The sequence below is a fragment of the Callospermophilus lateralis genome, chromosome 11 (assembly GCF_048772815.1).
Source record: "Callospermophilus lateralis isolate mCalLat2 chromosome 11, mCalLat2.hap1, whole genome shotgun sequence".
NCBI classification, from domain to species: domain Eukaryota; kingdom Metazoa; phylum Chordata; class Mammalia; order Rodentia; family Sciuridae; genus Callospermophilus; species Callospermophilus lateralis.
The window spans coordinates 24,963,492-24,990,427 of record NC_135315.1 but is presented as its reverse complement, the minus strand read 5'-3'; the positions used below and the strand labels follow the sequence as shown (position 1 = coordinate 24,990,427).

Here is a 26,936-nt window from a genome sequence, read left to right as displayed (position 1 = left end):
TCCTTTCCTGAGATTTCCAAAACAACTTCTTGGCTTGACAACAACTTCTTGGGGCCAGTTAAAGACCTGGCACATCTTACCCAGGCACCCAGTGTGATGATGAGTGTGCTTCTCGGAGTCGGTGGACACCTGGCTGTGGCTCCCTTCCTTCCCTAATACATGTTTTCTGTGCCCATTTCCTAGTTAATATGGATGAACCTGTTAGTTTTTTCTCTAGAGAATTCCCAGGAGTGGATATGAATCTCCTAGTGGTTTACCTGCAGGCAGTGTTGCCAGATAAAACAGAAGACACCCAGTTAAACTTGACTCTCAGATAAACAATTAATAATTTTAATGTAAGTATATCCCAAATATTACTATGGGTTGAATAGTACTTTGTTAGCCAGATTATTTAATTAACCAGAACATTCCATTCTCCAGCTTCTGCACTGAATACTTTACTGTGTGTTCTCTTATGCAATCAACAAGGTAGATTGGTTTTCAATCCCTGAAAGTTCTAGTTCCTTCTTACAGACGACTTTGTAGTAACACAAGGAAGAGAGGGAAGGCTACGGTTCAAGAGAGATGGTCAAGATCTCAGGGCCAGAAGAGTGGAACTGGCTCCATTCCTTTCATGACATAGGTTCTTCTGCTGCCCAACTCTGTTTTTCATGATATGAATTCAGACAAATACAGCTCCTGCTCTGGATCTCACCTGTCTCTTCATTAATGGGGAGCATCATCCTTGCTCTCCATGATCTACCTATCCTCAGGATACTCGTTCTGTTGGAGTACATTGAGATTTTTTTGTTGCTCTTTTATTTTTTAAAAGGTGCTATACAATGCATGCTGTATATTGCTGTCTTTGAAACCTGACTAGAGCGATAGTGACAACTGACACCACCTATGGGATGTGCACAGAAGTCTGTCCTTGGATTGGGTGCATATAATTTGTAGTAACTACTGTTTTGTTGTTGTTGTTTTCAGGAGCATTTAACCTCTAAGCCACAACTCCAACCCTTTTTTATATTTTATTTACAGACAGGGTCTTGCTGTGTTGCCTAGGGCCTTGCTAAGTTTCTGAGGCTGGTTTTGAACTCACAATCCTCCTGCCTCAGCCTCGTGAGCTGCTGGGATTACAGGCATGCATCACTGCACCTGGGTTGTAGTAACTCCTGTTAATAGTCGAATCTGCCAAGCTTGTTTCTCTGGGCATGAAGTTTTGCTCAGGCTTTTGCTCCCAGGTTCCTTCTCCGTCAACTCCTCCAAACTAGGAAAACAAAAACAAAAACAGACAAATAAAAAACCCTCTTCTTTTTACCTCCCTCCAGCGTTCTTTCTGAATTTCCCTCCTTGGGATCAGAGAGTTTGAAGGCTGTCAGCCCCAACCAGTCACAGGGCTTCACCCCGCAGTGTACCAGAGGTGGCTCTTCTTTGCAGCATAATGTTCAGCTGTGCTGTCAGATGGGACTTGAGTGGTCACATCAAAATTGTTTAGGCGTCTTGTGGTGGCAATTTCTACCCGCGATTTTAAATAATGTAAAAGATTCTAACAGCTTATGAAGCCCAAAAGAAACCCTGAATTTTACTCCTGTGAAAAAGAATGAAGCTTCCCAGCCTAGGGCAGCAGACCTTGAGAACTGGCAATGGGATGCTGGGGGGGGGGGGGTTGGTCCTCAGGTGCGCAAGGATCTTCTTTGTCCTCTCACACCCCCACTAACTTTTTAGGAAAAGGTGTCCCCTCAGGGCCAGGGGAACTAATGACTTAATGCCTAAAATCTCTAGGAACAACTTGCTCCAGATAAGGTCTCATTATCGTTAATTATTATTATTATTGTTATTGTTATTAACCCGACTCCTATGAAAAGCTGCCACAGCTTTGCTAATGACCTGAGGTCAGGGGTTTAATTAATACTGTCTCTGAATGTCGAACCCTCAGGCACCATGTTTTAGCCCCCACATCCCCACTTCTGGGCTCTGCCTCCTCCGACTCTGCCCACAGAAGCCCTCCTCTGGATGATCCTCTCAGCTCCTCCCCAAGGCCTCCACATTCCTGTTCCTGCCAACCACTCCTCCTCCCCTTCCAGTCCCTCTGCTTCCCCACCACCTCTACAGACCTCCCCCTTGACTTTCCCTTCACTTTTCTGCAGGTACCTAGTTCCCCCACTCCAAATGGTTCTTGAAAGCCAAGACTTTTGGAGGTCATGGAAGTTAGAAGAGGGACCCCCGAGTCCTACCCCTCTCCCAGCAGCCCCCGCTTCCCACACTGCTTTACCAGGTCTTCCATCCCACCTTCATGAGAATCCCAGGGCTGTGCCTTGGGTGGTGAGGCCGGTTGGGTGGGTTGGCTGGTTTAGTGTTACAGAGTTTGGCACTCACTCCCAGCCCTGTGCAGCTGCCCTCTTTAATTAATTAATTCCATTTTTTAAAAAAACCATCTCAATTGGACCTCAGTACATGCCTCTGGGGCATATGTCACATCAATTACAGACAACAATTAAGCGTGCTGCCTGAAAGAATCTGTGAACATCTTTGAAGACTCACACACACCTTGGGCCTTATTGCCTTGGATCTTGCTGCAATAGACAGACCGAGGCAGAACCCTTAAGGGACGAACTGGGCTGCCAGCAGTTTACTTAGAGATAGGAAGATGTTCTTTCCCTCAGGTCCCAGCTCTGCTAACCCCAGGGTTCCTTTCTGCTTTTGCTTAGATATCCAGGAAACTAAGGTATTACAGGTGGGGTGATAGTGGCCTCATTTCTCTACGATGGGACTAATGTCTCCCAAATTCAAAAGTCCACCTAACTGGCTGTCTGGCATGAGTAAGGATGACTTGCAAGCCTGCCAAAGACAGGATGGGTATTGAGTCCATTATCTCAGTGGAATCCATGGTAGTGCAGGGTAACTGACGCTTTCCTCACAGAGGTTTAAATTCAGGAAATGGCTGAAGATGTTGCTGGAGGGCAGAGATGATTTCTTAATGGCCTTTGATTCACCTTGTGATCCCATTTGGTAGAGCTCAGGGAGGTTCATACAACATTAAAGACAAGGAAGTAAATTCACAGTGCAGTTACAAATATTTTTCCATATGCAAAAGCAAGCAGGCAAAATGGGACTGGCCCCAAACCTTAGTCTTATTAACACTGTCCTTTCTTCTCCACTGGAATTACAAGAACATCAGTAGACTAGGTGAACATGCCTTGCCTTATCTATTTAACTAATTTGTTTATTGTGTGATTCAACTGTAAATCACTTTGTCCTTTTATGTTTGCCAGCAAAAGGGTTGTCCATTTGAATCCAAACTTTCAGAGGTCAGAGACCACATCTGTTTAATTTGCTTTGTATGGTATCCAGCAAAGGGCTGAAGTATAGTGTCACAGAGAAGTCCTGGACTTGGACCCAGAAATCAAGGTTTTGGTTCTGGCCACTGACCTTTAAGATCCCAGGGATGGAACCCAGGGCCTGGAGCACGCTAAGCAAATACTCTATAACAGGTCTGCATCCCAAGGCCCAGGGCTTCATTTTTATTGGTTGCTGAAAAAACCCCAACATTTTCTGTCCTTCCTACCTTACAGGGTTGAGAGAAGGGTTAAATGAAATAACTCAGGAGAAAAACTTGTAGAGATGGACACATTTTGTGTGGGGGCTGCGGTGGAGGGAGAGTGAGTAATTAAAGATTGAACCCCAGGGAATTTTACCACTGAGCTACATCTCCAACTCTCCATCTCACCCGATCCCACCTTTTTTTTTAAAAAAAAAAAAAAATAATAATTTGAGACAGGATCTTGCAAAGTTACTGAGGCTGGCCTTGAACTTGCAATCCTCCAGCCTCAGCCTCCTGAGTTGCTGGGATTACAGGTGTATATCATTGTACCAGCATAAATATGGTTTTCAAAAAATTATAAAATGCACTTTGATTAAAAGGATACAGAGTAATTAAAATTCGAAGTCTGAGATGTTTCAAAGAGAGAAACAGATGCACAGGGAATACAGCTGCAGGGTATGGTCCCAGACTCCGCTGCCATGTCAGCTGACAGGAGAAGGGGGTATAATTAAGGTGGAAGGAAGCTACAGCTAAAACCAAACTTTCCACCTACATGACATTGGCTCTTCCAACAGCCTCCTTATCTCTACAGCTACATTAATATATCCTGCATTTTTTGTGGATTCTTTGTTTCTTCTAGACCATCCTGGAATTTAACTTTTCACTAAAATTCAAGTGGGGCTAGTGGGAAGTGAGAGGGAACAGAGTGAAGGTACACATAGCCATGGCCCTTCAAGAATGGGTATACACACACACTGTGCAAGTGTACACATCCACATACAAACCTTATGGCTGAAAAGACAAGAAAGTTCAGCTTTCTGAGCTGTCTCTGGACATTATCACTTAGAGAAATGAGAAAAAAGTGAGTAAAAAGGGGGACTCTAGGAAAGCTTTATCTATTCTATAAAAGCGACTGTTTACTGTAGGGAAGGGCTTAGGGGTGAGAATTGAATAGTGATTCTTAGGCAAGAATAGAATCGCCATATATGAATGAACACAGTCATTCTCTAGAGTAAAATCCTAGGTATCAGATCTAGAGGATCATATAGTCCCCTCTTTTTACAAAGCCTAAAAGGTGAAATGATTGAGCAAAGGTCATGACTAGGACTCTGACTCCAAGTTGGTATTGTAGAATGGGGTGTATCAGTCGATAGGCAAACAAAGTCAGAGGTACTGTCCTTATATAAGAACAGGTGGTAAGAACTATGTTCCACTGAGGATACAGCCCTGGAAACTCAGCAATGAGGAAATGCAACGAGCAGGGAGCTCATGTCAGTCTAACCAGTTCACTTTATAGGAGCCAGATATCTCTGCTACTGTTGAAATTACATGTATGAACATTTTAAGGAATCTCAAAGTGCACAGAACTTTTCAATGCAATGTTTTTAGTTAAAAAATGGGGTCTGCTGGTTTCTACCCACTGTCTTAGTGAAAAAAAGTTAGTGAAGAACTATCTAAGGCCAGGATACCAAAATGACAGAAGCCTGATTTTGCAATAAGGTCAGATGTGAGTGCTAAATGTTGATTAATGTCAAGCTGCAGTGTCATCAGCTAGCTGATCAAGGGAGGCCCTGGAACTAGCCCTCTTCCTGTGATGTGTTGAATTGGTAACACTGTTGGCAGCCCTCTCCCTGTGGTGGGTGGATGGAAAAGAGTTAGAGAACAGAGGAACTGGAATCTCTAAAAAGGGACCTTGCTAGATAGCCCTGAGGCCCCAAGCCTCCCAAAGTTTCACAGGGGCAAGAGAGAGGGAAGGAAGGGGTAAAAATTAAATAAAGAAGATGCAGAAGTAGATTTGAATGTTAGAATTATTTTTACTATTTGTTAAGAACACTTATTTTCATTCCAAAAGATGTAGCAATTTTATCAGACCCTCTGAAAGACCAGCCCATTGGGAATCAGGAAACCCTGGTCTGGCTCCTTTGTTTACTAGGTTGGATGACTTTGGCTGAGCCATTAAAACATTCCTGGCCTGAACTTCCTTCATTGGAAATTATACCTGTCCTCTCTGACTTGCAGGATTGTTAAGAGATCTGATGAAATGATAGGCATAACCTCCCTGCAAAAGCCATGAAGCACTCTTCAAATGCAAAGTAATATTATTACTATTGCAATAACTAGCAGTCCTTCAGAGAGTCATAGCACTTGGAAGGTCACTTTGTTCTTTGGCCATCACTCTGCATAACCCTCTTCCAAGCAGGATACTCTGATCTTGGTGGCGGGGGAGGGGGGCAATGGATCAAGTGTCCAAATAGACATCTCAAACATTCTGGGTTCACCAACCCCCACAGGCACCAATTTCTTTCTTACTTTGCATTAGAGTCTCTCCTTTTATTACTTACACTTAATTCCTCCTGTTCTGCCTGATGATTTTTTTAGCTATCTGATGAAATATAATTTTTAGTGTTAATCCAGTAAAATACTCACTACTGAAGAAAATGACCAAAAGTTGCCAAAAGTATGATCCCTGGAGTCTGGAGTTCAAGTGTAATAAAAGCCAAGCATCTGTTTTTGGAAGGGGCCAAGGGTGGAGTCAGCTCTTGGACCCCTTTATTTGTAAAGTTTCAATCTCTTCCTTGACTTTGTCTGGACTCGGGTCATTTTACTCCCTGCAGGATATTTTTTTGGGGTGTTCTGTTTTGAAGAAAAGTAGCTGTACCTGTACTGAAAATGTTTGTGTGTTACTGAGGTCAGCTTTAACGCAATAACATTAGTTGTGTGCTTTTAATAACGCAAGGAGTTTCAATTAAGACAAGACTGGACAACTTCTGGGAAGTTTGATTTATGGTGGGAGAGGGTCATCCTGACCTCAGGGTTATTGCATTGGTCTTTTCTAACTTGGACCTTCAGCTTGCCAAATCATTTCCTCTCCCTGTACCCTACACACTTTCAATTATGGACACTCTCTCTTGGCTCTGAACTTGGATAAACGCTACCTTGTTAGCTAATAGCATCATTAATTATATTAATGATTAATAGCTAATTAGTCATAATGCTGTAATACTTACAATGGAGATTTCCTTTCTTGCAGCATCTCTGGGTCTCCAGCACACACAGCTTTCCCTATTCCAGACTATAGGACTAATGCAGCTCTAAACCTGTTTTTCTGACCACCCTGGCAATCTTTAAGTTGCTTCAGTTTTTATTAACCAACCCAGTCATCTCATGAAGGATCACTACTGCTCATATCTTGCATCTTGTTATTTCTGTCCTGTCACTAACTGCCCTCCAGTAATGAGGCCAGCAATCAAGTTTTAAATTTTTATTCTATAAGCGCTTTTACTTCCACTAGGCCCACTTTTCTATTTTTGCCCCTATTTTCACTTTACCTTTCCCTAATCCCAATTTCGTGGAATCGCACACTGCCAGCACACAACTCCCTCCTACTCTGCATTTCGGCTTCCTTTCAGCAACCACGCCCCCCCGACCCACGGGGACCAGCACGCATGCGCAGCCCACGCCTTTACCTGGGCGCTCGGGAGTGGGCGGAGTGGGCGAGGGCGGGGGTGGAGCGGATAGTCGGCGGTTATCTGCGCCGCTGAGCGCTCACAATGTGGCAGGAGGGAGAAAAGGTGCGCCAGGGCCGGCCCAAGGGCTGCGCATGCGCGCCGCCGCTCCCCGCAGCCGGGATGCCGGGGGAGGGGGGGCGGGCGGAGGGAGTATCGGGATCCCTGCCGGGCGGGGGGGCCGGCGAGCGCAGGGGCCTCGGGCACGCGCGCGCGCTCTCTCGCCTCCCTCCCTGCCCCCCCCCACACACATCCACACACGCACACCCCCTCCTCTGTCGCCCGCCCCGCGCGCCGCCCGCCCCGCCGGCCCCGCTCGCCCTCGCGCGCTCGGAAGGGAGTCGCGAGACGTCGGAGCGGCGGCCACGTAGCGCTGCGGCGGCGGCGGCGGCGGCGGCGGCAGCCGAGGCCGGGTCTGAGGAGCGGCCCTGAGCGCATACGTTGGGCAGGGGGGAGGGGCCGGTCCCGCCGGCGGTGGTTACTCGAGCGCCGCGGCTACAGGCCCCCCGCCGCAGTGATGGACCGCCGAGGCAGCGGTCGAGGCGGCGGAGGCGGAGGCGGCCGGCCCGGGTGAGTAGGGGCCCCTTCCCCCGCGCACTCGCCACCGCCGCGGCGGCGCCCCTGGCAGCAGACCTTCCTCTCCGCCGCCCGCCGCGCCGGGCCGGGCTCTGGGGACCGGCTAACGCTGCGCCGAGGCAGCTGCGTGCACTAGGCCGGAGCAGCCCCCATCCGGCGGGGAGGCCCCGGCGCTGCGCTCCTCTGGCACCGAGCTTGGGCCGGGGGCGTCCCGCTCTTCCCCTTTCGCCCCCTCCTTCACGGACCTGGGCTTGGTTGCAGTATTGCAACGAGTCCGCTTGCCCCGAGGCCTGAGGGGAGGCTGGGGTGGCATGGGTTAGCGGGCAGAGGGGAGGTTTGCACCGGTTCTCTTGCGAGCGTTCTCCTGCCCTGCAGCTGGTAGCTTGCACTCACTGCCTTCCCCGCCCTGTGGCTGCGCCCAAACCTCCAGCCCCCAGGAGTATTGTGCCACCAGGGGACAACATGCATCTGATGTACACCCGCCACCAGCAGCCCCACTCTCACCCCAGTGGGTAATGCAGACCTTTCTCCACCCCCACCTCCTCCTCCCCGCCAATCAGGCTCTGCTGAAGAGTCCCAGATCGGAGACACCAAAGGTAGTGACACCCCCGTTACTTCTCCACGTAACATGTTCATTGTCGAGGGTTGCCTTCTGTACAAATAATAACTGCCCCTCCCTCACCTCGAAGTCCGTCTTCAGGATTTAAGATCCTGTGTACTCTTTTTTGAAGTGGACCACTCTTTGATCACATCTAGAGAATCCCACCTACCCACCCCCACACACATACAAACGCACACTTCCTGATTGCAGAGCAGCCCCTGTCATCGCGGATCCATTGTGAGAATGGCTTGTGCCAATCAAAGGAATGTGCCTTCGCCTTTGGAGGAGGGTGCTTTCCACAATCTTGTTACAGGATGTTCTTGCGTTTGTCGGTCTTTGATTGTCCCCAGATTGTCCCAGTGTTCAAGCATCATTATTATGGTGTTTTCCTTGTGTACATCTCCTGCGGACCTGCAGCAACACCTGAGTGATGCTTTTCCCCCAGTTCATTAGATACATATGGTGCCGTGGGAATTTTATCCTTTTTGTTGTAATGTTTAACATCTATGGTCAAGGTGTAGTATAAAAGTCGGGTGATATTTTGGGATGAAGATCTCTGTTTTTCCAGAGGATGACCAGGCCGGTATTGTTCTGGGAATGGCAACTAGCACATGCTTTGTTGACAACATGTATATGTTTAGGGAAGGAAAGGTGCTGTTGCTGGGATGTGTGGTGTCGGTGCTGAAGGCAAGTGATATACCAGTGGGGCTGTTCTGTGAGTGGTGCACTGCACTAATTGAGAGCACTCCCAGGTAGCTTAGTTAATTGTATCTCCACTGTGCACATGTATTTGGATAGACACTGTCTTTAGTATAATTTTGCTTAAAATGTTCACTGCTAAGTTTCAGCAATTCTGGAAATGTTTCTTTCCATGGTTCCTAACCTTTCTTTGGGGTCATGGAAACCTTTAGGGCCCCTTTCTCAGTGAAATAAACACATAATTTTTTATGTGACTATAGTCATCTTGAAGCTGTTCCTGGGATCTCAAATTAAGATCCACATTATGCAAAAGTGAAAGGAATTTGAGTTTTGTGTTTTGTTTTTCTTATAAGGATTAGTTACTTTGGCCCTGAGCGGTAAACTACTGTTTTGTTCTTTGGTTATAGTGAGTTAGGTATTATGTCTCTGTCTTCCCATTAAAAAGGGAATGTGAGTCTTTCAGAAAAAGTTAAAACTAGAGTCAAAATAATTTGTTTAAATGTGACCATTGATACTGTATGTTCCTGGCATCTCCTTCTAAATGTAGCAGATTTCAACAGTGAAGTAGACTGTTTATAATGCCTGCCTGGAATCTTTATGTGTCGACTAAATTAGATCTGATCTCTTAAAAGGAGGCTTTGTCATACCCATAATAAAGCACCTGCTCTACGATGAGAATTTTTTTCAACTTTGTTAAATATGATTTCATATCTTTATTAAAGGTAATAGTGCCGTCAAAATCATCCATTTAAAAATTTTGTTTTAATGGGAGGATTTTAATTGTAGTTAAGGAATTTGGGCTTCATGTTTGGAGTCTAGAGCTAGGGATGAACTTTGCACTATTCTATCAATAAGATTGTAAATATCAGTTATTTTGCTTAAATTACTCTGTATTCGGCTTTTGTCTTTTAATAATGTTTCAATCAAGGGACATTTATTCTTGTGATAGTGTTAAGATGGGCAGTGATGTTGAATAAGCAGTCCTCAGCTCTCTAGGAGTTTATAATTTTGACAGTATTTTTCATTTTAAGGAATCTGTTTATATTTTCTTTTATTTCTTTTTGCATATTTTGGGGTTCTGAGAGTCTAAGGAATTCATAGTTTTAACTGGCCCTTTGGAAGGCGAAGTAGGAATCTTGCATAAAACCTGTTCTACATACCTGAAGAATAGCATTTATTTCAATAATTATGAAGTATATCCTGTGAAATTTGAAAACATGCTGAGGTTGCATATTTGCATTTTTATTACCTAATGTACATGCTTGAAGTGGCTTATATTACAGGTTACATTTTTTTTGTTGTTGTTCATTTCACACCTGAAGTTTTACTATCAGAAATTATTTGCCTATGCTAAACCCAAACCATTTCAAAGTTGCAAATATACTATTTTTCTTTGTCAACATAGTATACAGACAGACCATTCAAATCTCAGGGAACGTGTAGTTCCTTGGTTTAGTTTTGTAGATCCTCTTCTAACCAATCATTTTCCTAGTTAAACAACCATATGCCCATATAGCAGCTGATCTTATAACGCATGTGGCTGTGAGAACAGCATTCTCTCTCTGCCAGCTTCAGGGCTTGGAAGCTGGAAAACAATTGCATAGCAGTGAGATACTTTTTAAGAAGTAGTGGTGCCAGCAGTTTGCCTCATTAATACAAGCATCTTGCTTCAGTTTCTCCAACACTCCTCTTCAGACACCCTTCCCTTAGGAGGTTTCAGATCAGCAGCTCCTACTCAAGGGAAACAGCACCTACTCTTTGCGGCTGTGGCCTCAAGATCTGATTCGACACCCAGAGCTGTTTCCATTTCTGCTCTAAGTATGGGAAGTATTCTTGTGGTGTGGTAAGAAAATACTTTTCAAGTCTGCAGGGAAAAGAAAGTTGGTTAATAATGCTACTGATGTGATTTTATTTTTGAGTGGCTGAAGTCTGTCAAAGTAAACTATAATGTGAATTGTTAAAAAAAAAAAGTCACACTTTTCTCTAGGATTGTAGATAATTTTACCAAAAATGTGAATATACTCTTGAGTTTCATTTCCCTTGTTTTAAAAAATCAGTTGAGAGACTCCCCTCACCCCCCAAAAAAAGAAGTGGATGGTCTTCTATTTTGAATCATGTCCTTTTGAACTAGTTATTCTGAAATAGGTAACTACATCTCTTCATTGGTAACTTCTTGGTCTTGTGCTACTGTTTTAGGTAGCTATTGTCATCATTTTAGATGGTTATCAAATGAATTAGCCTTGATAGAGGCAAACTGATGTTGCAGTTAGTGTCATTAGCTAAAAGGAGATGGTTCTTTGGAGCCAGGTAAAACTAGCTTTCAATTCGACCTACACTATTTACAGGCTTTATGGTATTGAACATATCACCTTGACTTTTCTGACTTCAGTTTCTCATCAGCAGAATGAAATTTGTTTTGAGGACTTGAAATAAATGTTTGCGATCTCCTAGCACAGTTCCTGGTGTGTATTCATATTAGGAACTCAACAAATGGTAGAACACAGACACGTCAGAGTGAAACTACAGATCATTTTGGATTAAGACAAGATTTAGAGGTCCGGTGCTATGATTTGGCATTCTTTCATTTGTGCAGATTTGGGATGAAAAAAAATGCAAATATTGGACTTGCAGCATACCTAAGTCTTGCAGGTGTAATGTGTTTATTGGAACTTTGATATCTTTATGGATGATTGAACTTGGTAGAGACAATAAAACATAGCTGCAAATTCTACAGTGTTCACAGGCTGTACTTATTTTAAGCCTATTCAAAGCTTATGTGGTGAAAGAAGTGTTTTGGACGTTAACATATCTCAATGAGTTCTGTGTCTAGAGTTGAATCACGTGCAAAGTCTAGTATAAATTTTCATGGTTAATGCAAACTCTAAAGTGCTTAATAGAATCAGTGAAGACATCAGTTGCTTGTTTTAGTTAATCTGTTTGTTTATGTAGCAGTTGTGTTTGATTATTAAAAATACTTACAAACATTTCTCTTATAGAATTTCCATTGCTTTTTTGGGGTTTTGATCATAAACTGTTATTTGGGCTACAGGTTTGAGTACTTTGTACATTTTTGCTTTGGTGGGGGAAGGAAGGATATGTAAGGTTTCTTTGCCTGTCAGATTTTATTGAGTCTGTTTTAGGCCTAAAGATTGTGTTTCTAGCCACTTCTTTTTATCCTAAAGACAGTTTCAGGTAATGACATTCCCTTTTTCCTTTTAAAAATATCATTTAAAAGGCTAATTACTTTGAAATGTACATTCAATGTATGTAGTTTATGTAGTACATACAACTTTAAAAATAGAATTTCTTTGGTTTTATGGAATTAAGTTATTCTGTAATTTTCGCAGCATTGTGATAAGTCTCTGAGCCCACAAGATTTACCTAAAGACTGTTCAGATAAGGGAGACACATCAGAAATGCCTTAGGATTTATTTCAAGGGAATTTTCTAATCCTTACTTTCTTTTACTATTGAGCTATCTAAAGGCTTGCCTATTGAAGGAATTAGTCACTAGTATTGGAAACTGATAAAGAAAGATTGGCAAACAATGGTCTTTGACTCACCTTAGAATTTGCAGTATACTTTGAAAACTTAATCTTGTTCAGAATATATACTAATTATATACTAGCCCAGAATGACTAATAAAACAAAATTTGGATGATTGGACTACATATTTTTTTCCTTAATTATAAAACATTTTGATAAGTAAACTTTTTTGGGGGGTGGGGTGCTTTTTCTTCTAAGCTTGGGGTGGCTGGTTGCCTTGTCAGTTTTTTTTTTTTTTTTTTTGATAAACCAATGAGGTGTGACAAGAACAGATTGTAAGGGTAGAAGAGAGAGGGAAAAAAAATGGCTTCTAGTCTAATTTCTTGATGTTTACTGTGCATGTGGTATCAGAGGGTTAAACAAAGATGTACAGTGTCTCTCTGATTCCTTTTGTCATTAATGCTAGTGCAAAATATAATATTTATAATTTTTCAGCTTTGGAATTTGTATTCCTTTTTTGGGATTCAATGGAGCATAATTTTTTACTTACACTGTGTGACCTACAAAATGAGAAGACTTATAACTAGGACCTTGTGAAAGTTTTTTACCCTTTTGAATGTGTCATTTTAATGTATTTAAAGTAATATCAATGACTTATGAACACTGAAACACATGGTAATTTTGGATTTTTGTTTTGTTTTTGCTGGAGAGGAATGTTTCTGATCTTGATTAAATGGATAAATCTATGTTTACCTTGGAAAAATGACTGGAATGACCGGGGACTTTTCTGTATTAATATACTATGAGATCTGGAATTACCTTTCCTGAAAGTTCTTCATTGTAGGGAGCCCCACATTTTTCTCTGTTGTTTTGTTTTGTTTATGGTGCTAAGGATCGAACTCAGGGCATTGCTCACGATAGGCAAGCACTCCACCAATGAGCTACATCCCTAGCATCCCCCCATTTTTAAAAATATACAAAGTTATATAAATAAAAATTAACACTAAAAGTTTAAAAACAGCTTATATTCAAACAATAGGATAAATATTGCATAGCTGAAAAAATTAATGAAGACACTGTATGTTGCTATGGAAAAAATCTCTAAAGTGTTCATGAAAAAAAAAGGCACAGACAGTGTAGAGTGTGCAACTGTTTATTTTATGGGAGAGTGAATATATTTGAGGATTATCCTGTATATCATAAAATAACTATAAGAAACTTACTGGTTTTATAAGAAACTGATAATACCAGCTTCTGTTGCAAGCTAAATTGGATGATAAGGAATCTGGGTTGGAGTCACATGTTTCACACTCTGTGTGTGTGTATTGATATATGTTTTTTTTTTAAGTGAAATTTTAATCACAGTACACACAGAAAAGTAGAGGCATCATAAATGTGCAGTCTAGTGAATTTTCTCTATATAATCAGCATCTATAATAAGAAACAAGATTTTTAAAAAATATATTTAGTTGTCGATGAACCTTTAATTAATTAATTTACTTATTTATATGTGATGCTGAGAATCGAATCTAGTACCTCACACTTGTCAGGCAAGTGCTATATCACTGAGCCACAACTCCAGCCCAAGAAACAAATGTTTGTGAGATCTCACTATGTTCTCAGGTTGGCCTCCAGTTATTGGACTCAAGCCTCCCCTGTAGATCAGACTATAAGTGTGCACCACTGTGCCCAACTAGAAACACATTATTAAAGTTCCAGAGCCTCTCATGTCCTTTCCTAGTTATTGCTCTTCCAAATGGTTTTCATATCCCGTATCATCATAAAGTGGTTTTGCCTGGTTTATGGAAGTTTTTTTGTTTTTTGATTTTGGTGCTGGGGACCCAGCTAAGCTTGTACTCCACTGTTGAGTATGTCCTCAATCTCTTTTGTAAATTTATATAAGCAGCATGTACTCTATATAAATGTACTATATAAATGCAGCATGTATTCTTTTGTATCTGATTTTGTTATTAGTTTCTATGAAATTAATAATAGTAAATAAATAATAAACTAATAATAATATTTATTAAGACTTTAGTATAAGTTTTAGTGCACCAGTCATCTTTTTTTTTTTTTTTTTAAACAGGCTATTTATAGTTTTCTAGTAGGTAAAACCAAATTATCTTGGAATATAGGTTTATATATAAAAGGTATTCATAAAGAGAAATTAGTATTATTAGTTTTCCTATGAAATTAATACTACCCTATTATATGCATGCACTATAATTTATTTATTAATTCTATTATTGATGGAAATTTGGATTATTTCTGGTTTGGGGCTATCATCAATAATGCTGCTCTGTTCATTATATGTTCTTTTTCACTTAACAGGGTATATGCGAATTAAGTATTTAAATTTACAATATATCCCTTAACTGATTTATAGGAAAATTTCAATGGTCCATTTTAAATTAAAAATTAAATATTTAGTTGCACAAAATAACTTCCAACTATTTTGGGGGTCTATTCTTACATTTTCACAATATTAAGAGAAATCCCAGTGCAACCTAAGACCAAACCCCATTTTCTTCTATCCTTAAATAAAGAGGGGTTAAATATGAGAGAAAATGTCTTTTTTTTTTTTTTTTAAAGAGAGACGTGAGAGAGAGAGAGAGAAAGAGAGAGAATTTTTTTAATATTTATTTTTTAGTTTTTGGCATACACAACATCTTTGTATGTGGTGCTGAGGATCGAACCCGGGCTGGATGCATGCCAGGCGAGCACGCTACCGCTTGAGCCACATCCCCAGCCCGAGAAAATGTCTTTAAAATAGTTTCAACACCTGAACTAGGGCATGGACCTGTAGTCCAAGCTACTGGGGAGGCTGAGGCAGGAGGATCCCTTGAGCCCAGGAGTTCAAGTCTGTCTTAAAAAAGAAAATAAAAAGTTATAATGAATAAAAAGTTATAATGCCCAAAAGATATGATTTTGTAATTGCTAAGTATTTCTTATGATATTTCATATATATATATATATATATATATATATATATATATATATATCTCACAATCTTGCCTGCACTGGTAATTATTAAACTATTTTATTTATATAAATTTTATAATTACACATATTTAACTTTTTTTTAGAGTTCCAAAGTTCTAAACAAGTTACAATATGGAATACTTTAAATATAATTAAACTTGTTTTGAATATTTTAGGATTTGGTAGACCTGTCAACCAAATAAGATGGTATATAACTGTATGTAGCCCTACAGCTTGATAACTGTGGAGGCATCAGTGTTCCTATTAAAAACTGCATTTGATCAAAAATTTTCCTTTATTTGCAGTGGTACCCCCATCCCCAAAACATGGAAATAATGATTAAAGTATGAGACTGTAAAGCAGTGGTTCTCAATCACAGTTGATTTTGCCTCCAGATGCTACTGGCATCTAGTGAATAGAGGAGCAGAATACTGCTAAGCATTCTCTAGCACATGGAACAACACTCACCATCAAGAATCACCTAGAGTGCCGGCTGAGAAATCTTGTTTCAAAGCAACTAGTGACTAAGCTGAGGTATTAGGCAGGTAACAATTTTAACATTGACTTTGTTAGATTTACACAAAACAGCTAATTTATCTCATTTAGAGCAGAAATAAGCTGGGTAATTTTCTAAATAGTAGTAGAATTTTAAATATGAAGACTTATTATATATAAGTTTTAGGGCATCTGTCATTTTTTTTTAAACAGGCTATTTATAGTTCCCTAGTAGGTAAAACCAAATTATCTTGGAATATAGCTTTTATGTAAAAGGTATTCACAAAGAGAAAGATTATATGTGTGTATGTGTATATATATAAAATATAGCAAAGACTTACTTTTTTGAAAAGCAGATAATCTTCTGTGATCCTAGTGTGGATCTTGCTTTCTAAGAGAAAATTGTTGGTTCTTTGATGGTTCTGTCCCCAGCACACTACACACACAAATTAAATCATGTATAATATGGTAAGTTAAGGGAAAAAAATTGCCTTCTTGGAGCAGATATTAGGCTGTGGGTTTAATCCCCCACCACTGGGGGAAGAATTGCCAAGTGAGAAAATGTTAAAATTAAATATTAGAAAATTCATGCATAATAGAAAGAAAATACCTAATTTTAAATGGCAAAGTTCTTCCTGTAATATTATGGTAAAGAAATAAGCACTTGTGCATCCATTCCATGTTGTCAGATGTGATAATCCATATCCAGGAGATGTTTTTTCTGCCTTCCAGTCTCTCCTCAGTCCTTTCATCACCTCATATGGAAAGTTAGATATTTTTTATTTCTTTGAAGATGACTTAGGTCTCTAAAGCCAGGTGGTACACTGAATACTGAGAGACCTGTCCACAGCAGCTAACTGCTGCAGGATTGGGCTATTCCAAATCTAGAGCTGATGTGTGTTTAATTCTGTCTAGCAGTAGTCCTAGCAGTTGGGCCATTTCTGTAGAAAGAATCGGAACATGCATATACACTCTTCACTTACATTTACACCTACATCTGAAACAAAAACTTTGTGTCACTATCTGTGAGACAATATGGTAGTTTTTATTTAGTTTGGTTTCATTTAGAAAAATTGATTGGGACAGGCAGTTTGAAAAAACATGACCTTATATAGTGTTTTTTAAAATGTATCTTCGTGAAGTAGATACTGAATAAATGCTTATTGGATTAAAAAGGGTGCAAGAGGGTGATAAAAATCATATTTATGGCCTTATGCATATAGAGGTGTAGTTCTTTAAAAACCTGAAAATCTAGAAAGGGTTTAGGTTGGATCCCATTTTGCCCAACGTTTGAAGCTATGGTCTTCTCAGAGATAGTACACCTGTCATTGCTAAACACACGCATATCACCTATGCACAGATACATGCATACGCTGTCTACTGTTTATTATGTTAAGTAAAACTGATAGAGCCAATGAATATGTAGAAAGAGATTTTCTTAAACTCTGTAGTATAAGCCCCTTTAGCATCTTACTAAGATCTTATCTTGAAATAAAAAATAAAAAGGTCTGAGGATGTAGCTCAGTGGTAGAGTGCCTGAGTTTAATCTTCATTATACAAACAAACAAACACAAAAACAATGAACAGAGAGCCTAGTGTTCCAGAAGGACAAAATTTCTAAATTTCTATACCTGAAGTTGCATATATAGTGTGTATGAATATGAATATATTTATTTATCAAACCTTTATATAGTGTTTCAGTTCATTCTTCTTATAACCCCTTGAGGTGGTAGGTGTTATTTTTTTTTTCCCCATTTTACCAGTAGGAAAATAGAGACAAAGTGAGGTAAGGTTAATTTCCCAAGTTAAGTGTCCTTTTTCTTGTTTCAGAGATTTTTAAAGAAAAGATCCATTAAAACATTTTATTTTACTAATTGAAAAATTAAAGAGAAGAAATTTTAAATCCACAAATACTTCTGGTTTTTAGAAACCAGAGACTGAGTAATTGCTTTACATTTTAAAATCAATGAATAGTAAATTGACATTTTTGTGTACATACAATTCTGGGAATGTTAGTGTATATGTAGGTTTGTGTAACCACTACTGCAATCAAGATACAGAAAAGCTCCATCATCCCCCAAATCTCCTTTTGCTATTTTTTTGTATTCACCCCGTCCCCTGCCCTCTATCCTGCAAACATTGAGCTACTTACTGTCTGTCACTATTGTCTTGTCTTTTGGAGAATGTTATATAAATAAGGATAAGTATATAACATTTCAAGGCTGGCTTCTCCTAAAAATAATGCCTTTGATATTTATCCAAGGTTTTTGTTTGTTTGTTTGTTTTTTTAATACCTTTTATTTTATTTATTTATTTTTATGTGGTGCTAAGGATTGAACCCAGGGCCTGGCACGTGCTAGGCGAGCACTCTACCGCTGAGCCACAAACCCAGCCCGATATTTGTCCAAGTTTTGATATGTATCTTTTTTCCTTTTTATGGCCAAATAGTATTCTAAGATATGAGTGTATCGCTAATTGAATACCAATCACCATTTGAAGGCCACTTGGATCGGTTCTAGTTTTTGGTGATTGTGAACAAAGTTACTATAAACATTCACAGGCAGGTGTTGAGGTAAATATGTTTTTATTTCTTGAGGGTAAATACCTAAGAGTAAGATTGCTGTATCATATAGTATGTGTATAACTTTACCCCAAACTGCCAAACTGTTTTCTAGTGGGTGTGTTATTTTGTATCCCCACTGGAAATATGAAAAGTTCCAGTTGATGGGGACATTGGTAGGCATCTGTAATCCCAGTGACTTGGAGGCTGGGGCGTGAAATCACAAGTTCAAGGCTCAGCAACTTACTGAGACTGTGTTGGGGATGTGACACTGTAGTGGAGTACCTCTGGGTTCAATCCCCAGTACTGGGGGGGGGGGGAGTTCCAGTCATTTCACATCTTTGTCAGCGTGTGTCATTATTAATATTTTATTTTTGTCCATTTTGCATTCTAATAGGTATATAGAAATAATTAATTTTGAACTTTGATCAGATTCTGGGTACTTAGCCCAGCTCTGCCTTTAGAGGAGCCTTGCCTTTGAACTGTGATGAGGCTCTCATTTCCTTGTCTTTTATGTAATAGGGTTATATTGGATGCATTATGTTCTCTCAGCTCCCAAATTCACCGATACAGAAAAAATCCTTGGTAAGAGGAGGAGAGAGTTATGTTTACTTGTGCAAAAGAATCCATTGATTTATCTTTTCAGCTAAAGTACAAACATTATCAGCAGGTGTATATTTATAAATGGAATCCATATGAAGTAACCTGATATATATCTATAGTTTGTCCTTTGGAGTTAAAATAAAATTGTGATCATGTCTGTCTTTAAGATGAAATTATATTGTTAATGTTGCAGTTCACATTGACAACCTAGAATCCTTTGGCTGGTGTCTGATACTTTTATATTTCTTAGCTTTCTAGGGTTAAAATTTACAGTAAGTTTAATAATAGATATGTTGCTATTTGTCATTAATAGGAATCACTTAAAAATTGTATATTTAGTTACTGTCCTTAATGTCTTATTTGGGTGTTAAACAGATTGTTTCTAGTAACATTAAAAATTAATAGCATTATTATTTTTCTAAAAGATTACAAATGCATATTTAAGGAATATGAAAAAATGTATCCCCCTCCCTATCTTTACTTTTCTCCTGAGACATCTCTCAATGAGTATACCTATGCATGAGTATATTCATGGTTTTGCATATTGAGATTATATGATCCCATTTACACACATCCTTTTTTTTGTGGGGGGTGGTACCGGGGATTGAACTCAGGGGCATTCAACCACTGAGCCACATCACAAGCCCTATTTTTGTATTTTACTTAGAGACAGGGTCTCACTGAGTTGCTTAGCGCCTCGCCATTCATGAGACTGGCTTTGAACTCATGATCCTGCCTCAGTTTCCTGAGCCTCTGGGATTTCAGGTATAGGCCACTGCACCTGGCTTACACACTTTAATGTTTTTTTTTTCCTATGTGGGCACATTTCTGTGTCAGTTAATGTAAATCTGTATCATAATTCAGATAGATTCATAGCATGCCTGTTTTAGGCAGTTTTTTCACTGCTGTAACTAAAGGACCTGATTAGAACAATTGTAAAAGAGGAAGGATTTATTTGAGGGCTTATAGTTTCAGAGGTCCATCGAAGGCTAGCCCCATTCCTCAGGGCTTGAGGTGAGACTGAACATCCTGGCGGGAGAGAGTGGCTGAGGGAAGCAGTTAACGTGGTAGTCTGGAAGCAGAATCCACTTGCCAGATACAAATATATACCCCAAACCACCCTTCTCCAGCCACACTCTACCACTTCGGTTACCACTCAGTTAATCCCTATTAGGGGATTAAATCACCCATTGGGTTCAGACTCTCACAACCCAATCATGTCTCCTCTGACCCTTCTTGCATTGTCTCACATGAGCCTTTGGGGGATACCTCACATCCAAACCATAACAATGCCTATGTCTATATGGGCCATTTTTTGTTTCAGGTTTTTTTTTTTTTGGTTATAATAAATGTCCTCACACACACATCTTTATATATTTCTAGTGGCAAATTGTTATAACTATAATTCTGTGGCTGGGTCCAAAAGTATATACATCTTACAGGTAGGAAAATAGTGCTGAACAGCTCTCAGGAAGGTGGTTCTGTATTCACATAATGTCATGAGACATAGCTGGCCATGCCTGTTATGCCCAAATCAGTCAGGTTATCTTGGCATTAGTCAGTTTGGGACTTATGCCATAAGACATATTTACACATGTTTGTACATGGATTCTGGTGAGAAACCAAGCCCACTTGCTAACTGATAGTCTTTACCAAGTAAACCTGACATTGCTTAAAAAATCAAAGCTTTAAAAAACATTAAAAATTAAATCTACTTTTGAGAAAAATCACCTGATAATCTGATTTTTTTTAATTCAGAGAAAATCTTTTAAAGTAACTATAGTATTTAAAGTATCTGTAGTAGTGCTGTAAATATTCTTTTAAAATACCTTTTGAATAATTTTAGATTTATAGAAAAGTTGCAGAGAGTAGCATATAGTCCTTATTCAGTTTCCCTATTGATTCAGTCTTTCATTAACCATTGTTTGTTTCTTAGGATTAAGAAACCTACATTGGCATACTACTATTAACTAGACTTCAGAGTTATCAGATTTCATTAGTCTTCAACAAGTATTCCTTTTCTATTTGGAAACATATTAAGCTTTTCAACTGTATACTTAAGCTTCAATACCTGTTCACAAATTAATTTTAGTCATTATATATATCATACTTGTATATGTACTATATGTACTGTATCTGGATGTCTGTATTTGTTTAAACAAATGTAAGTTATCTTTGACATTAATATCTTTGAAAATTATCTTTTGACATTCACAGACAGTTCTGCCCAAGGCAATTTTAAGGTAGGGCTGAGGAGCTTTCCCCTCAGCCCTTTTTGTGTTCTTTGCGGAAATGAGATTTATAACATCTACAGTGTGTTTCTTGCACAGTGGTATCCTTTTTAGCGTAGTTACAAGCCCCCATCTCCAGGACACATGGAAAATTCCTACTGTTTACAAGGAAATTAGCTATTGAGAGTGGTAGAGAAGAGTGTCTTATGCCAGATGGTTTCACTATCTTAATTTCTCCAGGTGTGGTAACGCACCCTGTAGTCCCACCCACCACTTGGGAGGCTGAAGCAGGAGGATCACAAGTTCAAGACCAACCTTGGCAAAGTCCAGTCTTTGCAATTTATTGAGACCCTTCCTCAAAATAAAAAATAAAAAGGATGGGGCATGTAGCTCAGCAGTAGAGCATCCTTGGGTTCTATCCCCAGTACTACACAAAAACAAACAAAAATATCTTTGTGGTTCTTGAAAAAGAAAAAGGTGTAGGTTTTGATAGGGTAATAGCTGGGTACCTTTCACCTCTCACTTCACACTTTCTTTTTTTTTTTTTTGGTAGGATTGAACCCAGGGGCACTAAATCACTGACTCACATCCACAACCTTTTTATTTTTAATTTTAAGACAGGGTCTTAATAAGTTACTTAGGGCCTCACTAAGTTGCTGAGGGTGGCTTTGAACTTAAGAGATCCTCCTCCCTCAGCCTCACGAGTCACTAGGATTACAGGCCTGTGCTACCGTGCATGGGCTCACTCTGCACTTTCTAATGTGAAGAATTCCTTCTGAGCAAATCATCACACAAACTCACTATATTAATTTAAATCATTTCTAGTTTATGGCAAGGAAGGAAGAAATTGGCTTTTTCTTTTTTTGTTGTTTCTTGGTACCAGGGATTGAATCTAGGGGTGCTTAACCACTTAGAGACAGGATCTGAGTTACTTAGGTCCTTGCTAAATTACTGAGGTTGGCTTTGAATTCATGATGCTCCTCAGCCTCTTGAACTGCTGGGATTACAGGCTTTTGTCACCATACCTAGCAGGAATCGGCATTTTTAAAAATCACTTTTCCAGGGCTGGAATTGTGGCTTAGCACTTGTCTAGCATGTGTAAGGACTTAGCACTTGTCTAGCATGTGGGTTTGATACTCAGCACTGCATAAAAATAAATAAAGAGAATAAAGATTTTTAAAAATGCTTTTTAAAAAATCACTTTTCCTCACTGTTAAAGGGAATTCTTAAAGTATTCCTTCATTAGCATACCACTTAAAAAAAAAACTGAAAAAATTCTTTTTTTTGTATTCTAAGAAGCAAAAATACAGAGCAGTAACATGAGAAAGCACACACTAGATCTGAAGTACATCTTCCTTTTGCGGAGGCAAAGAGGAAGGAAGACATGGCATTTGTCCTGTATGTCAGTTAAATTAATGAACTAATAGTAAAGTGGTCCTAACTTTTGCATGTTTCATGAGTGCCTCTGGGCAGAGCAATGCATTAGGTCTAATGAAAAAGTATAAATTTATTTTCTTTCTCTCAAAGAGCTTGTAGTGGGAGAAATACCATTTGTAAACAAACAAGTGCAATTTAGGATGTTGTATGTTAGATGACAGCTCTGTGTCACAGAAGTTTTGAAGGGGTGCTTTGTGTGGTGGCACTCACCCATAATCCCAGCAACTCAGTGGTGGGGGCTGAGGCATGAGAATCACAAATTCAAAGGCCAATCTTAGTAATTTAGCTTCCCTTGGTTCAAGCCCCAGTACCAACAACAACAACAACAAAAAGGAAGTTTGGGAGGGGAAATCCCTTCTGTGCAGGCAGTCATGCAAGGCTTCAAGAAAAAGTGCACTGGAGCTAGTTCTTGAAGGATGGCTGGGATTTTATTATAGTGATAGGGGGTTTGGAAAGTATTCTAGGTAGAAGGAAAGAATGACAAGATTTTAGAGGTGGAAAATGCCATCATATGCATGATGAGTAGCATAAATAGCGTGGGGACATTAGGTGGGAAGGAGAAGATGAATTTTGGAACCAAGATTGGGCTCAGGTGGTAGAGGCTTTCTGAATTGTACTTTATTTCATTGCTGTAGGGACCATTGAAGGTTTTGTAGCTAGGGAGTTACATGATTCAAATTTTGAAAATCTCTGTGTAGGGTGGTTTGAAAGAGGGAGGCAGAAAGAGTATTATAATTATGTGAATATGAGGTGATGAGGGCCTGAACTGGGGTTCTTGTTAGTAATTAGAATAGGAAGAACAGGATAATTTCAAGAAATGAAGCTTAGCTTATTGAATCATTAAATATTGAGGTAAGGGAAAGAAAGCAGCCGAAAATGAACCTGAGGTCTGCAGCCTCACTCAGGCTACGCTTTATTTGGTTCTTTTGTAGATTTGATCATAAAATAACTTAAAAATCAATAATCTCAGGGGCTGGGGCTGGGGCTGGGGCTCGGGCTCAGCAGTAGCACACTGACCTGGCATGTGTGAGGCACTGGGTTTGATTCTTTACAACGCATATAAATAAATAAATAGAGGTTTATCAACAACTTAAAAAAAAAAAAAAAAGAGAGAAAGAAAAGATGGGGCTGGGATTGTGGCTCAGCAGTGGAGCTCTCACCTAGCACGGGCAGGACCCGGGTTCAATCCTCAGCACCACATAAAAATAAAGGCATTGTGTTGTGTCCATCTACACCTAAAAAATAAATATAAAAAAGAAAGAAATCAATAATCTCTCAGAAAAGAAGGAAAGTATGTGGCATTCTTGTTTTAGAAGTAATAAAATGTGCAAGTTTGTAGTTTAAAATAGAAGATACATGGCATTTGTTGATTCAGGGTGGAAGGAATAAACCAGAGAAGGAAGGTGGGCTTACATTTGATGGGGAGTATTATGCTGATGGGCTGTGCTTTCATCTGGTTTTCCAAGCCATTTTTACTATAGGTGACAGCAGTACAACATTGAATAAGAGAATCCTTGTTAACTCATGTACAGCAGATTTAGAAAACAATCTGAAAGGTTCTTCTGCTCACCCTGAACCCTTGGATAATTGTCCCTTCACTGGGCCTAGGGAGTCAAAGGTATGTATTGTATCCACTGGAGAAAAAGCAGCTTCAACACCAGCTGCTGGCAAACTGGCTGTGCACTGGAGCAGTGTAGACCTAAAACTGTGCCTATGGATAGATCTACATGAGAGGTTCCACATGAAGACAGGTGATTGGTTCCATTTCATTGTAGTGTCCCTGAAAAATTAAAAGATAATTAGCATCTGGATATAATAGTTGCTACTATTTAGTATCTAATCCTCATTGAGTGATGAGAGTGAAATATAAGCTAGGCAGGAGGACTGCAAGTTTGAGCAAGATCTTCAGCAACTTAGTGGAACCCTGTCTCAAAATAAGAAAATAAAATGGGGCTGTGGATGTGGCTCAGCGGGAGAGTGCTCACCTAGCACATGTGAAGCCCTGGGTTCAATCCTCAGCACCACATAAAAATAAATAAATAAAATAAAGGGTATTGTGTTCAACTAAAACTAAAAAATAAATATTAAATAAATAAATAAAACAAAAGTTAAAAAAAAATAACCAAACTATCTTTGGGCCAGGCCCTTGTGGGGTACACTGTAATCCCAGTGGCTTGGGAAGTTGAAGCAGGAAGATCATGAGTTCAAAGCTAGCCTTAGCAATTTAGCAAGGCCCTAAGCAACTCAGTGAGACCCTATCTCTAAATAAAATATAAAAAGAGGTTGGGGATATGGCTCAGTGTTAAAGCATCTCTGGGTTCAATCCCTGGTACCAAAACAGAACTATCTTTGGTTGCTCCAGCTACATACTTTAAATGTTACCAAACCCAGGCATAGTATCACACACCTGTCGTCCCAGCAGCTCAGGAGATTGTGGCAGGAATACTGCAAGTTTAAGGCCAGCCTCAGCAACTTAGTCCCTAAGCAATTTAAAGAGACCTGTCTCAAAAAATAGAAATAAATAAAAAGGGTTGGGGATATAACTCAGTGATAAAGCAACCTTGGGTTCAACATTCAGTACCTAAAATAAAATGTTACCAAAAAGTAGTGTTAGAAAATTTGTGTGAGTGTGAACTAGTGTGAAAGTGCTTTGATTGTGGAAAAGGAAATATATTTAAAGATATTACAATAAAAATCCATATCACTAATAGAAAATTTTCTTTAACATTCATAGATGAAGAGGAATTAGACTTAGTCATAAATCCCCAGTCTCCAGGCAGGTTTGGTCACATCATTGGCTTGGCTACCTTGACCATGCACTGGATTTGAGTTAAGACAAATTTATTTTAAAACAAAAGCAAGCAAGCAAACAATACATTTACTAAGTTTTTTGACTGATTGCATCTATTTATAGACCTATGTTGTGAAGAGTTGTGGTTTTCTTAGATTAAGAAAGACATTGTATAAAAATCATCTCCCCACATAAATGTTTCCTCCACCTACTCATTTGTCTGCAGGCCAGGAGTCTGGGCTGGTGCCTTTGCTGCTCATAGGCTCATTTTTTAGATATTCTGGTGCAGTTAAAATATAAATGTCTAATGTATGTAGTGTTGCTAATTATTTTATAACCTAAAAGTAACTTCTTTGGAGTTTATGGGGAGATAGTGGAATGAACATATTGTTTTACATTCATATTCAGAAATATGAATGTTTGGGGCTTTTGCCTTACTGAAATATGCAGTTATTCACAAGCAATATAGAGAATGATATTTTGGGAAAAGATGATTAAGAATTCCACGTAGAAAGCTGGGCATGGTGGTTCACTCCAGTAATCTCAGCTACTAAAGAGTCCTAAGCAGGAGAATCCCAAGTTCCAGGTCAACCTGGGCAGTTTAGAACTTGTTTTAAAATAAAATTTTTTAAAAGGGATGGGACTGTAACTCAGTGGTAAAGTACTTGCCTAGTTTGTATGGGGCACTGGGTTCAATCCCCAGCACCACCACCAAAAAAAAAAAAAAAAAAAAAAAGAATTCCAGTGGAAGAAACCTTTGTATATTCAAATGTCTTCCATCTGTTTTCCCAGCTCAGGTTATTACTGAGCAATTATTGTGCCATGGAGCAAATAGCCAAGAATAATTTTGTGTGATGAGGAGTTAAACTGCCACACATTCTGTAGTTCAGCCTTGTGTTAAAATTTTAGTGTTGTGTTACCAGTAACTAATGGAGACTTGTTAATGTGATGTGTATTTTCATGGGGAATATGCTTTTCTTCCCTTACAGTAGAGATATGTTGCAGCATGAAAATGTGTTGATCCATTGAATTCCCCCCGGCCCGCCCCCCCCCCCCCCCCCCCCCCCCCCCCCCCCCCCCCCCCCCCCCGCCCCAACTGCTTTACCTGTTGTCTGGCATTTAATGAAAAAAACCTTGCTCGAAAGTTGCAGATCTCTTGAGGGCAGCAAATCCTACACTCAGAATGAAACTAGGTTACTGCTTCTGCAACATGCAGTGGTTTGTATCAAAAGCTGTTTTGGTCTTGTCTTTGAAATTATTCCCTATTCTTTGAAGTGGTCATATTTTGATTGGGAGTGGTTTTAAATTTTAGAATTTCCTGAATTGAACCTAAAATATTTTATTATTTTCTTATGTGGTTGTTGTACACAAGCTTTTATAGAAAGCTTATCTCAAGATAACATACTTCTTTAGTAAAAACAAAAAAATAGTTTTGAGAAAGTATTAA

The 26,936-nt window shown here is 39.5% G+C and overlaps 1 protein-coding gene across 2 annotated transcripts in view; it reads left to right on the top strand.

Moving 5' to 3' along the window:
* The first annotated feature begins 7,049 nt into the window (after positions 1-7,049).
* The window catches only part of Znf652 (zinc finger protein 652), a 60,870-nt gene continuing 40,983 nt past the window's right edge, over positions 7,050-26,936 (top strand). Inside the window, exon 1 of one of the 2 annotated variants that reach the window (XM_076871335.2) lies at positions 7,050-7,095. The gene's annotated coding sequence lies outside the window, so the exon portion shown is untranslated. Of the gene's footprint in view, positions 7,096-7,409; positions 7,600-26,936 lie in introns of those variants that run through there. The other variant, XM_076871334.2, reaches the window with a different exon arrangement.